Genomic DNA, 13,146 nt, shown 5'->3' on the forward strand with positions numbered 1-13,146 from the left:
GAAGAGATTATTCCCCTCTATTCGGCACTGGAGTATTGCATCCAGTTTTGGTCCCCCCACTACAGAAAGGATGTGGACAAATTGGAGAGAGTCCAGCAGAGGGCAACGAAAATTATTAGGACGCTGGGGCACATGACTTATGAGGAGAGGCTGAGGGAACTGGGCTTGTTTAGTCTGCAGAAGAGAAGAGTGAGGGGGGATTTGATAGCAGCCTTCAACTACCTGAAGGGGGGTTCCAAAGAGGATGGATCTAGACTGTTCTCAGTGGTGGCAGATGACAGAACAAGGAGCAATGGTCTCAAGTTGCAGTGGGGGAGGTTTAGGTTGGATATTAGGAAACACTATTTCACTAAGAGGGTGGTGAAGCACTGGAATGGGTTCCCTAGGGAGGTGGTGGAATCTCCATCCTTAGAGGTTTTTAAGGCCTGGCTTGCCAAAGCCCTGGCCGGGATGATTTAGTTGGTGTTGGTTCTGCTTTGAGCAGGGGGTTGGACTAGATGACCTCCTGAGGTCCCTTCCAACGCTGGTATTCTATGATTCTATGATTCTTCTATGATTCTATGACCGTTAGACCATCAAGTCTGTCTGTATAACATCGGCCACACACACCCTGCACCCCCCTCCACCAAACCCAATGAAGGAAATGGGACTCACCAGAGCCTAGGCTAGTAAGTGCCAGAGGCAGAGAGTAGGAGGGACCAAGGTGCCCGAGGCCCCAGCCGTGACAGGGAAATGATGAAGTAAAATATACCCAGATAATCCTGGCAAGTGACCCGCACCCACACACTGCAGAGGACGGTGAAAATCCCCAAGGTCACTGCCCATCTGACCTGGGGGACAATTCCTTCCTGACCCCACATATGGCCATCAGCCAGGCCCTGAGCATGTGAGCAAGAACCAGCCAGCCAAGCACCCAAGACGGAGACCGTTCGGTACCACCTCAGAGCTCACCCCTTCCTGTGTCACATCTCCAGCCGGGATCATCCCTGATGCTCCAGAGGAAGGAGATAAAAACCCTCCCAGGATACGTTGCTGATGAGTGAAAAAGCACATGAACAAACCCACTGGGGATAGACTGATGTGACGCAGAGTTACAGGTTCCACCAATCACCTTAACTGGGCAGAGCTGAATCCTTCTGCAGATCCAATGGCAGAGACACCAGCACCGTGCAAAGCCATCTGGCCTCCCTGCTCTAAAAGGTCATCCACCCACCGTGTAGGGTCAGGCACACCTCCTGGGACTTTGAACTTTTTAACAAAGGGTTAGATTATGCCCTTGTTTTACTCCACCAAGCAGGGAAGCAAGGCCCCTGCACCCCCTGGCATGGCCTACCCAGATCTTGGGACTAGTCTGAGGCAGAGAGCAGCCCCTGTTTCTGGATACACCTCTCCGGAACCACGGAGGAGAGGCAACACTTTCAAGGGCTGCAGGAGCTTATTTCCACCCCAGGACCAGACGGGAGCGAGAGTCATAACTCCTTCCTGAAGCTGCTCCTGGATCAGAGCAGTTGAGCAACGCACCTTACCCCCAAAGAAATTAACTTTACGATAACATAGAGTCCAGCCAGGCCTTCTCCCTAGGCTTGGCTGCTCATAGGGATCTCCCCCAGGACAGCTCAGCCCAGACCCTAGATCCTCCCACTCTCTAGAGAATCACTCCCATCTTCCTTATTCCTGGCTGGGATCAGCAGAGCCTGCTTAACATCTCACAGCAGGGTCTACACCAGCTGCTAAGAAAGTGGGATCCTGGGATAACCCTGAGAGCACCATGTTACTGTAAGGGATCCAACCAGCTCCGCACAGCCCTCGTCATTCATGATCACCCACCTGACTTTACCTTTGCCTCCCAATCCAACCTGCAAGAACATATGAGTTACTGGGATGTTATTACTGGAACTTGATCTGCGGTCTCAGACCTGGGGTGGTATAAGCGTTTAGCCGTGTGTTTCCCTCTGCGTCGCTCTGTTTTGTTGCATGGTGCGGTGGAAAAACAGCATCACCCCGGCTTGGTTTTAAATAGGCCACCGTTCAATTTCCCCTGAGTGCGCCCAGCGGGGCTGGTCCCAGCAACACGCATTAGGGCCTGTGCCGGAGAGAGGCAATAAAGCCTGGAGAAAATGGAAATGTTAATGAGAAAAGATAACTGGCCAGCCAGAGAGGAAATGAGGCTGCGACAGCCAAAATGAGACAAATCTATCAGAACCTTGGCCAGGCGCTGCAGGTATGAATGGCTTGTGATGGTGTCAGATAACCTTGGGTTGGACCTGGGCAAGGGAGTACGCAGACGGGTCGCTGTTCTGGCTCTCATCCTTTCTCCTGCACAATTGGCAGGAAATGGATGAGCTCGCAGAGATAAGGGAGACAGCAGCGCTGGACCCGCAATATAGAGTGGCAATTAAAGCGTCCACCTGGGCAGGGAACAGCGGCACTTCGGGAGCCCAGGAAATACCGTGTGGCCGATTTAATGGGACTTCAAGGAGAGTTGTTGCTGCATTTTTTAGTTTCCCTCTAAATCCAGGCTGCCCAGATAAGAGAGGGGAATTAAAAATGCTCCAAAGAGAGGCTCAAATATAAAGGGCTTATCATTTTCTAGGCGTGTGTGTGAGAGAGAGCGAGAGAGATCTGCCGTCAGAAAGCCATGCACAAGATGAATTCTTCCAGGACAGATTGCGGTAGCTCAGTTGTAGCTCCACCCAGCACAAGGCAATCAAAGTGAAATAGACATTCCATCCTCCCAGCTCCATGCACCACCTACAGTGATTTAACAGGGTAGCTTCCATCCACAGGGCCGTGTCTCCCAGCCAGCGCTGCCCCCTCCAGTGAATACAGCCCCATGGAGGGATGGGGAACATGCTGGGGGAGTGTCTCTCCTGTCTCTGAACCACCACCTGGAACCCGTAAACACAATCTCCCCTCCACTCCTGAGTGGAACTCAGCTCCTTGAGTCTATGAGAGTGAAGGGCCCTTAGAACTTCCCAGTGCCTGCGCAAGGAGAGCCGGACTTCGACTTTTAGTTATATCCAACTAGTAGCACTTGTGCTGAACAAGGTAAAGATCCAGAATGGAGTGGGGCTTAGCAGTTAGAGCAGGGGAGCTGCTGGGACCAGTCTGACCATGATATATCCTGCTCTACCCTGAGCACTAAGCTGTGGCCAGCATCAAGTCATCCAATTCCATTGTCCTGGGAGTCAGGACTCCTGGGTTCTAGTCCAGGCTCAGCCACAGATTCTGCGCACGACCATGGGCAAGTCACGTCGCCTCTCTGTGCGTCACTTCCCCCAGTGTGAGATGGGGCTGACTATCCCATGGTGTGAGGCTTTATGCAACCATGTTTGTAAATTGCTTGGAGATCCTGGGAGGGGTTCACATGAACGGGAGAAAGAGGCCAAAGCCCCGGCTGAGAACGGAGATGATTTCACCTTCCACGTCGCACCCGGTGACGTCTCAGCAATGGGTCTGGGGCTGTGGTGCGCAAAGCTCAGAGTGAAATTCAGCTCCCCGCTCCTCCTTGCCTTGGCAGGGTCCTCAGATGGCTTCCTGCCAGCAGATCATGCTGTCCAGGCGTTTTAGCCCATATCGATATTAAGACGTTGTTTAATTTGATTTATTTATTTAATACCCGCACTAACGACCCCTCTTTCCAAAGGGAGCAGACGCAAGACACGGGAACATAAGTGATTGCTTCGAGGCAGGAGAGAGTAAACAGGTCTTGAGCAAGCACCAGAAGTGGATGTACTCAGTGCAATTAATCTCTGGCTATAAATTAGTCTATTCAGTCATAGCCTGAGGTAGGTGGAAGGAACAAAGTGTGCTAGCGTGTGCTCCCAGTTACACGTGTGTAAATCCACAATGACTCCACTGAAGCCTACGGCGTGACACCCATGTAACTGAGAGAAGAATTTTGCCCTTTGTCTTCTATTAGCGGTTGCCACAAAAAATGTTTCCTTCGTCCCTGCTCACGCCCAGATCACACTGGCTTAAGATCAGTCCTGGACTAGTCCCGGGCTTACGGGCTGGTATCTTGAAGCTCATCACCCCTAGAAACATTGTTGTCCTTATCCCTTTGTGGAGCTGGTATTCTAGGCTTTCCTGCCCGGTGCCATGGGATCTTTAATGATCACAAGCAATCCAGATCTCGGTTTTACCTCTTATCCCAAAGACGCACCCCTAGCAGCAGGGCACCTCCTGGCAGCGTGCTGGCCCATTGAGTCAGTATCACAAACCCTCAGATTACAAACTCTTTGGACTAGGGAAGCCATTTTACGTCAGATTTTAAAAGCATGCGAGGCAGCGCGAAGAGATGCTGTGGCTATGACCTGCCAAGCCCAGAGGTGCCGGGGCTCAGCCTCGGCACAAATTAAGCCCTGGATAGGGCACTGAAAGACCTGGACTCTGTTGCTTCTCTGCTACTGACCGGCTCCTTGGCACGTCACTTCACCTCTCTGTGCCTCGGTTCCCCCTCCTACCTTTTGTCTGCCTTGTCTGTTTACATTGTGAGCTCTTTTGGGGAGGGACTGTCTCTCACTGTGTGTTTGTACAGTGCCTAGCACAACGGACGACCCTGATCTCAGTTAGGGCCTCTAGGTGCGACTGTAATATAAATCATAATAACATATAGCCCTATATAAACAATTAATAATATTGACTTGTGGGGGGAGAGTGCCACCCGCTGAATCACCAAGAGCTTTCTATGGAGCACCAGATTTTCTCTGGAAATCTCCAGCCCCAAAATACTGACCAGGCCCAGCTCTGCTCAGGATGGGAAGTCGAGAGGGTAGAGCTATAGGGAATGAAATGGTGCAGTGGAGCTGCTCTTGCCTGATTTTAACGTGGTCCTTTCCTCTCTTCTGCTAAATGCCCATTCAGAAATATTTGTCTGTTCCCTGTGGCATGTCAGGCTTCTGCATGGGCTTCTCCTTATTCATCCCTGCTAGCAAACTGTATTTTCTTTCCCAGTGATTGTGGAGCCTTTCACTGCATGACCAGCAACAATGAATCCCCCTGTAGGTTTAATTTTTGACAACACCATGTGAAAGTTAACAGGCAGGGCTTTGCAAAAATATAGCAGCCCTGTGGAGGAGAAAGGGGAAAGGGGAGAGTTCGTGCTGCCCTGCTCAAGATCTTCCTTTGAATTATTACCCAGCTTTCGCCTTGCAAATAATTTGGGAGTGGGGGTGGCACTGGAGCTCACGTCACCTGATGCTTGGTTAATTTCACTGAGCGTTATCAGGGTGTGGAATAGCGGCAGGGCTGAAGTGGTGCTATGCGCTAATCCTGGTTGGGCTTTGGGGGCTCCCATTCCCATTTCACGAGACTTTGCAACATGTTTTGGGGACTGAAATGGCAGAAATCTCATCGACTTAGACGAGCCGGTGAAACTTCCGCCCTCTTGAATGGTGGAAATCTGAGCTCAGCAGCTCTTGCCAGATTTCGGACACGTCTGAGCTCTGACCCAGAAACTGGAAAAGAGGCTCCTTCTGGTTATGGATCTGGTCGGGAACCAATGTGGTGGGAACCAGTTTGGATCTGGGGATTAGAATCCAACAACTCCCAAGTTAAAAGGCGGTTGGATACCAGGTTCTGGTTAGCGTGAGTTACAATAGCAGTTACATCGGCACAGGCAGCGGCATGGGCTAGCCCCACCAGCCCAGGCCCCTGGGTCCATACTTGAGCAGCTGCCACCCCATACTGCCATTGCTTCCCTGGTTACTCAAACCAGGTTGGATCTAGCTAGATCCAAGCTAACTCGGGTATGGCTGCATGGTCTGCAATCAATCACACCTCCTGATCGCACCACCCGTTCCCCGAGTCCGCCAGAGCTGTGGAAGCAGCACTCAACTGCAGTGGGCTGGGACGTGGGAGGTGTTGCTCGGTAGGAGTTTGTGTCGTGATGTGTATTTGTGGTTTTTAATTGCTCGGGCATTTGGCCCCCACAACCTGGGCAGAGGCGTTTTAGAAATGAAATTGATCTTATGCCGCTGTTCAGTCTTGTGCTCTGCTCTGGCCGCTCTTCTGACCTAAGCCAGGTTGGTATATGGATGGGAAACCATTAAAAAGGAGCAACCAGGAAGTGGTCCAGTAGATGATGTCCTCTGCCAATGTCGTGACACTAGGGGGCACCATGGTACTGCATGGGGCCTTTTGCATGGCACCTATAGCTGAGGTCCTGCCCCCTGCCGTTATTAAAGATCCCCTTTGTGCAGCCTGTTAACCTGTGTCCTGGTGGGAATCTAAGCCAGCTGATTGCATTTCACCCCATCAAATTCCCTCTTTAATTTCAATAGGATTTAGGACTCTTCTTCCCTTCCTGTCCTACGCTGCTGTGTAGTTGTGAGCTGTTAAACAGCTGCCATGTTCTACCCCCAGAAGTAGCTGCATTTTACTGGTGAATGAACTGCTCCAGGTGTGTAGTCATATCTCCAAGACCTGGAAGGGACCTTGAAAGGTCATGGAGTCCAGCCCCCTGCCTTCACTAGCAGGACCAAGTACTGCTTTTGCCCCAGATCCCTAAGTGGCCCCCTCAAGGATTGAACTCACAACCCTGGGTTTAGCAGGCCAATGCTCAAACCACTGAGCTATCCCTCTCACCTAAGTGCCTTAGGCTGAATGATGCTGTAATAAGGATCTGACACATGGGAGCTCTGGTAAGAAACTTTAGTTCCTGATCAAGTCACCCGCCCTGGGTTAAGGTTAATACTCCAGGCACACGACAGGGTCAGCTCCCAACCACTAAGGGATGATTATGCAGCATTTTTCAAGGCTCATTTTGTGTATTTGCAGTGCAGTAACCCCCCCCCCCTCCCCGTCTGTTCCATCTCAGCTGGAAAAGATTTAAGACAGAATCACAGTCATTTCAAACTGCAACTGGACAGCTCCTATTATGCCCTTGGACTCATATGCCACGTGCTCTGGATCTAAAATACAGTCAGATCTGAATGAAGCAATGAAAACAACGGGAAAACGAACTTTCCCCCAGAAGACTATGCTGGCTATGGTCAGTTTCATGGCCTAACCAAGAGCAGCCCAGAGTCAATTGCATCTTATTATTTGAATCTAGCCTTGTGCTAGAGAGAGTGGGGGATGGGTGGGAACACAATTGCTTTTCCTGTATAAAATTAAAATAACAACACGTTGCAGATCACAGAGCAAACAGTGGGGGCTGGTTGGGGAATTTTTCTGGGCTCATCAGAGGTAGGATGATGGTCATTAGCCCCAGGGGATGGTCATTATCCCCAGCATTTACCCTACAGTATGGTTTGGTTCTGCCTCTCACAGAGAGCAGCGGTGAGTGTTTGAAGCTAAATACCACCGTCCACTTTGGCATGAGTGGTGCAGCCTCTGTTCAGTGGAGAGCTAGGAGTGGCGTTTCAGGGCATGGTGTGGGACAGGCTCAAGGTGCACTGGAAGAGCTGCGTGAGGGAAGCCTGGAGCCAGGTTTGTAAGGTGCGCTGGGAGCAGCACTGCTTGGATCAAGCTAGCGCTATCAGTCCCTGAGTTTCAGAAGCTCTAAATTCACTCAACCATAAATGCTCTGGGGGGTCTCTGAGGTTCCTTCCAGGCAGAGGCAGTGAACTCTCTGCCCCTGGATGTTTATGAGAAATGGAAAGAATTTTCAGTTTGTGAGATCACTGTCTCTTATAAAAAGCTTTTAGCAGCTACATGAGATTCCGCCTGTTTCCATCTCCCCCAATCAAGCCTGGCACATTCGACTGCCCATGGTCAGCTGTAAACTCCAGCTAGCAACATGGTGAGAAGTCACATGAACCGGGAGGTGGCGGATCCTCCCAGCAGGAGCAAAGGAACCCAGAGACCTGCAGTTACACCCCACTGAGCACAGCTGGCGCCAGGGTTTGTGCAGCCCCAGGCATGCGTCTGAGGAGGGGACACATTAATACCTCTGTGTACGTACTTTCTCTTCAGCTGACTGGTAATTTCAGGTCCTTTAATGAGGTCATGTCCCAGTCAGCTTCCAGCAGCGAAAGAAGGGTGATCTCATGACTAAGATGCTAGACTGGACCGCAGGAGAGATGAGTTTGATGTCCTGTGTATCTTTGGGCAAGTCACTTAATCTATGCCTCAGTTTCCCTGTCTGCAGCACTGGGATAAATAACACTTCCTCCCACCCATTGCCTGTCTTGTCTATTTATATTGTAATCTCTTTGGGTCTGGAACTGTCTCTTAATGTTATATGTACAGCACCTAGCGCTATGGGGCCCTGATGTAGGTTGGGGCCTCCAGATGCTACTGGAATGTAATTAATTGAAAGACCCGAGAGAGGAAGAGAGAGCAGAATATCCAAGTCAAACCCTTCTCAGGGTCAACTTTTCCAAGAGTGGAATTTTGCCCTGAGACAATCTCAAAGGTTTTCATACAATGCAGACCATCAGTAGAACGGCTGTCCTATGGACACCTCCCACTCGCTATGCCAGAACAGCTCTGTGACAACAGCGATTGCTTCTGTGGAAAAATAACAGCAGGAAATGATCAGATGTATCCTCAGCTTCCTTGAATGCAATTTAGCAACAGGAAACAAGAAGGATCCAGCATCATGTGACCAGCCACCTGTACATGGAAAACCAGAAAGTGGCCACGGCCCAGGGACCCTGCCCTCAAGGATGTCTGCACAGCAAGCAGATCCTACCATTGATGGATGTGGGAGGGGTGCCGAAAATTAATAGTCTGGTTATTAGGGGAAAATTATTGTTTAAAAAATCAGTTTTATTTTAGTATTAGCTATTTTTGTCATGGAAACTACCTACTTTATGAGCTTTAAGACTGAACTTTTCAAAGGCATCTAAGGCCTTAGAAATGATTTGCCGGTATAGCTACCCCAGCAAACCCTCCCAGTGTAGACACATCTTATGCTGGTAAAAATGAGTTCTTCCGCCAGTTCACTTTACACCAGTTCCCCAGTCGAAACAAGCTATATCGACACAAGCCCATAACTGCACCTGCACTCTGACTTTTGCCAGCCCTATGTGCGTTAGGGGTGATTTTTTTCACACTCCTAATTGCCAGAGCTATGCCGGCAAAACTTTTAAGTGTACCAGACCTACAGGAGTTAGGTGCCAACTTCCATTGAAATTCAGTGAGATTTGAACACCTTAACTCTCTTTGGGCTCGTCTACACGTGAGTTACATTGGAATAGCTATTCTGGAATAACTCCAAGTGTGGACACCCTTATTCCAGAGCAACAGTGTTCTTGTCCCAGTTACCTTCATTCACTTTGGAAGTGGATGATGCTAACCTGGGAGAAGGCACTCTTATTCCAGAAAAAGAGTGCTCACACTTGGAGTTATTCCAGAATAGTTATTCTGCGTTAAACTCACACCCTGCCTTATTCCGGAATAACCTTCCTGGGCAGACAAGTCCTGGAGGCTAGCTGCCAGCCTCAATTGCTAGCCCTCTTTCCCCACTGCCCCACTACTTCTGTTCAGCAGTAAACTCATTTCCCTCCTACTCTCATTAAATACCCCTACCGTATTTCTCAGTAATGAGCCACTCATCACACTCAGGCAGGCTGGAGCTCTAGGGAGCTGCAGTACAGTTCCCAAGCGTAACTAGCAACATTTAAAGCTACGCTGCTGGGGAAAGCCCTGGCTGGGATGATTTAGTTGGGGATTGGTCCTGCTTTGAGCAGGGGGTTGGACTAGATGACCTCCTGAGGTCCCTTCCAACCCTGATATTTTCTAGGATTCTATGAAAGTTGGGTTAGGTAACTCGGGTTAGCAGTTTGCATTCAACCGCAGGCTCCCTAAGCGAGCCCGTCTGGCCCCGCTGGGTATACATTCCCCCCTACTAGCATGCACCAAAGCCCACGCCACCACATCCTCACTGCTATTTTTAATGAAAAAGCTAGATTAAAGCTATTACAGGTACCTCTACGTGAACTGCAAGTCAAATCCCCAATTGTAATGTAGACATAACCTCATAGACTTCAACTCGAGTGGCTAACCAGGGACTGTCTGTTTGTTCTGTGTTCGTACCGCACCTAGCACAATGGGGTCCCGGCCCTCGGGTAGGGCTTTCAGGGGCTGCTGTGATATAAAGAATACTAACCTGAGTTCCCATCTTCATTGCTATGTTAACCCGAGTGAAGACCACACCTTGGTGTGAAGCGCAGGCAGACCCGAAAGAAGGACGGACACCGGGAGAGCGCAGAGGAGCAGACTTACCAAAGCACAGACAGAGCTCAGAAGACAGCCGCAGAGGAGAGTAGCCACAATGCTGCTCCCACGGACCGACCCCTCCATGGTCCCCAGAGCAGGCCGCAGTCAGGCTGGCTAAGGTGCAGCACGGAGGGAGAGTTCAGGGAATCAGCGACACACTCGGTGAGCCCTGGCCCAGGCAAGAGCCCTCCGTTCAACCCAAATCACTCCGGGTGTGGGCGGCCGGGCTGGTGAGAGAGCTGCTGGAATTGAGAGGAAAGAGCATCTTCGGGTCTTAAGCAAATTCTGCCCCACACTCCCCTGGGGTTCCCCAAGAGATGCAGGCTTAACCCAAACCAGAAATCTTGCTTTTCAGAGACTTGGGCCCAGCATAGCACTCGCTCCAGCTGCTTTCTGCGTCCTGCTTCCAGCTGCATGGGCAATTACCAAACACGGGGGGCTTCTCTCCGCCTCTCCCGCCCCACCAGCACGCACACTTCTTTCTATTTGGTCTCTTTGTCTCTCCTGCTCTACCCGGCTCTGGGAGCATTTCCAGACACACTGCCGCTCCTTGTTCCCGGTCAGAACTGGGTGGCAGAGGTTTATTGGTTTAGCCCTAGGTGCTAAAATCCTGTCCACTCAAGGAAGATTCCTCCTCCCTTTTCAGCAACTTCTCCCACCGCCTGGTCGGTCATTTCTCAGCTGTCAACCTTCTCTTCTCCCCCCCCCCCCCCCCGCAGCTCTCCCATCTCCAGCTCCCAAACTGATCTCCCTAAAAGCGGTAGCCAAGGAAAAGGTGGGGGGAGGAAACAGCAGCAAGGTCCTAGGAAGCAGCTTGGATCTGATAGGGAACCAGAGGAAAAGAGTGTGGGAGCATCTCCACTCCCAAGGCGGGATGGGTTTGGGGCAGATGCCTGGTTAACTTGTTGGGTTCTCTCCACCCCTCCTAGGGTTTGGTGGGTAACAGAGAGACGCACTGTAATGTGTGTGTGCAAGGACTTGCACTGGAAGCCGATCAGTAGGTAATCAATGAGCACACCAGGGCTTTCATGCTTGGATGGGGTAATTTGCATGACGTTTTTGGGTTAGGGGATTGCCCAGATTACTACAATCTGTGCAGTGGGGGCACCTCCCAAGACCCCTTCAGGCTGGGGGGCTGTACAAACAGAACCTGCAGCCAGGGGGTAACAATCTGAGTCGAAGACAGGAGAGAACAAATGGATGCAGACCGACGAGCAGGGCAGCACAAGGAAACTGATCGGCTGTGGGCTCAGCTCACCAGCTTCTCTCTGTTGCCAAGCGTTTTGTAGAGGTCCTGGCAAAGGGGAGTTTGAAGGAGGACACTGACGCTGGTTGGTTGTTGCTTTCTGGAGATAAAAGCAGCAGCCGCCTTTAACATTTTATCTAAACAGGACGGATGAGTGGCGGTGACCGAGCTAATTCTGGCTTTGGTGCAGCGACAACATTCTGGACACATGCTCCCAAGGTAGCTCAGTTTGCTACGCAGTGTAGCTGCTGGAAGAGCTAACAAGCCATTGGAAATGAAGCCAGGCCCAAGGCAAGTGCCTGGCTTCCTCTGCCCCACTAATTCATAAGACCACCAGGCCCTTTGGTACACCTATCTCCTAGAGCTGGAAGGGACCCCAAAAGGTCATCGAGTCCAGCCCCCTGCCTTCACTAGCAGGACCAAGTACCAATTTTGCCCCAGATCCCTAAACAGCCCCCTCAAGGATTGAACTCATAACCCTCGGTTTAGGAAGCCAATGCTCAAACCACTGAGCTATGCCTATGTACTTACCGGGTCTGGTCATCCTAGTATCTGAGCACCTCACTAGCTTTAAAGCATTTGTCCTCGCATCTGTCCTCTGAGGCAGGGCAGTGCTATTATCCCTATTGTCCGGATGGGGAACTGAGGCACAGATCTGCAAAAGGATTTAGGTGCCTCACTCCCAATGGAAGTTAGGTGCTTAAATACCTTTGAGGATCTGGGCCTAAGTGACTTGCCCAAGGTCACATTGGAAGTCTGTGGCAGAGGAGGAAATTGAATCCAAATCACCTAAGCCCTAGGCTAGTGCCCTAACTCACCGGATCATCCTTCCTCTCACCAACTCACTGCCCCTCTCTAGGCCTTGGCTACCCCACCTGAGAAATGAGGCTGAGAATAATGCTTTGTTCTTACCTAGCACTTCTTCCTCTGTAGATCTGAAAGTACTTTATGCAGATGGACATCATGCATTGGTGTCCCCCTTGTGTAACTGGTGTAAGCACAGAGATTTGAACCCCTTGGCAGGAGAGACCCCATGGTTTGGGGATAAAACATGGGCCTGTGAGATCAGACTTCTCTTACCACAAAGCACCCATGTGACTTTTGGCGAGTCACTTCCAAGGCCAGTTATCCTGTCTGGAAACTGAAGCTGTTCATTTCCCCCGAAGCCAAGCGGACGTTGAGGTGGGGGATGCAGGAGGAGGAGTCCTTTGACTAGATCCTGGAGTTTCTTTTCACCTTTGAACAGCAGCTCTGCTGTTCCATCCCTATGGCTCTTGTGCCATTGATTCCACAGAGCGCCCCTCTTCCCCCACTGTTCTTTGTAGTGTTAGCCCCATAGCATAGCCCAGAGATGGGGCGTGACTGCTGCAGGCTGGCACAGCAAGCCAAACACAGAACTGGGAGAAATCAGGCCTCCTGACGCCCAGTCCTTGCTCTATTGACTGGACCCTGCTACCTCCTATTTAAAGGGACCTTACTGTTTCTGTACAGATTCTGGTTTGGAACAGGGATCTCTCCTTTCTCCCCAGACGTTTCTTTCTGTGGCCCCTGTTGCAATAATATCCCTCCAGATTTGACATGATCTATGGGCTTTCTTGTTCCTTCATAAATCCTCTGCCAAGTAGATGGCTATTACCATCCCCACCTTCCACATAGGGAAACCGAGGCACAAAGTGACTTGCCCCATGTCATACAGCCGGTCATTATTATATCTATTCCAGTAGCACCTA

Source organism: Malaclemys terrapin, chromosome 25, assembly GCF_027887155.1.
Source record: "Malaclemys terrapin pileata isolate rMalTer1 chromosome 25, rMalTer1.hap1, whole genome shotgun sequence".
NCBI classification, from domain to species: Eukaryota; Metazoa; Chordata; order Testudines; family Emydidae; genus Malaclemys; species Malaclemys terrapin.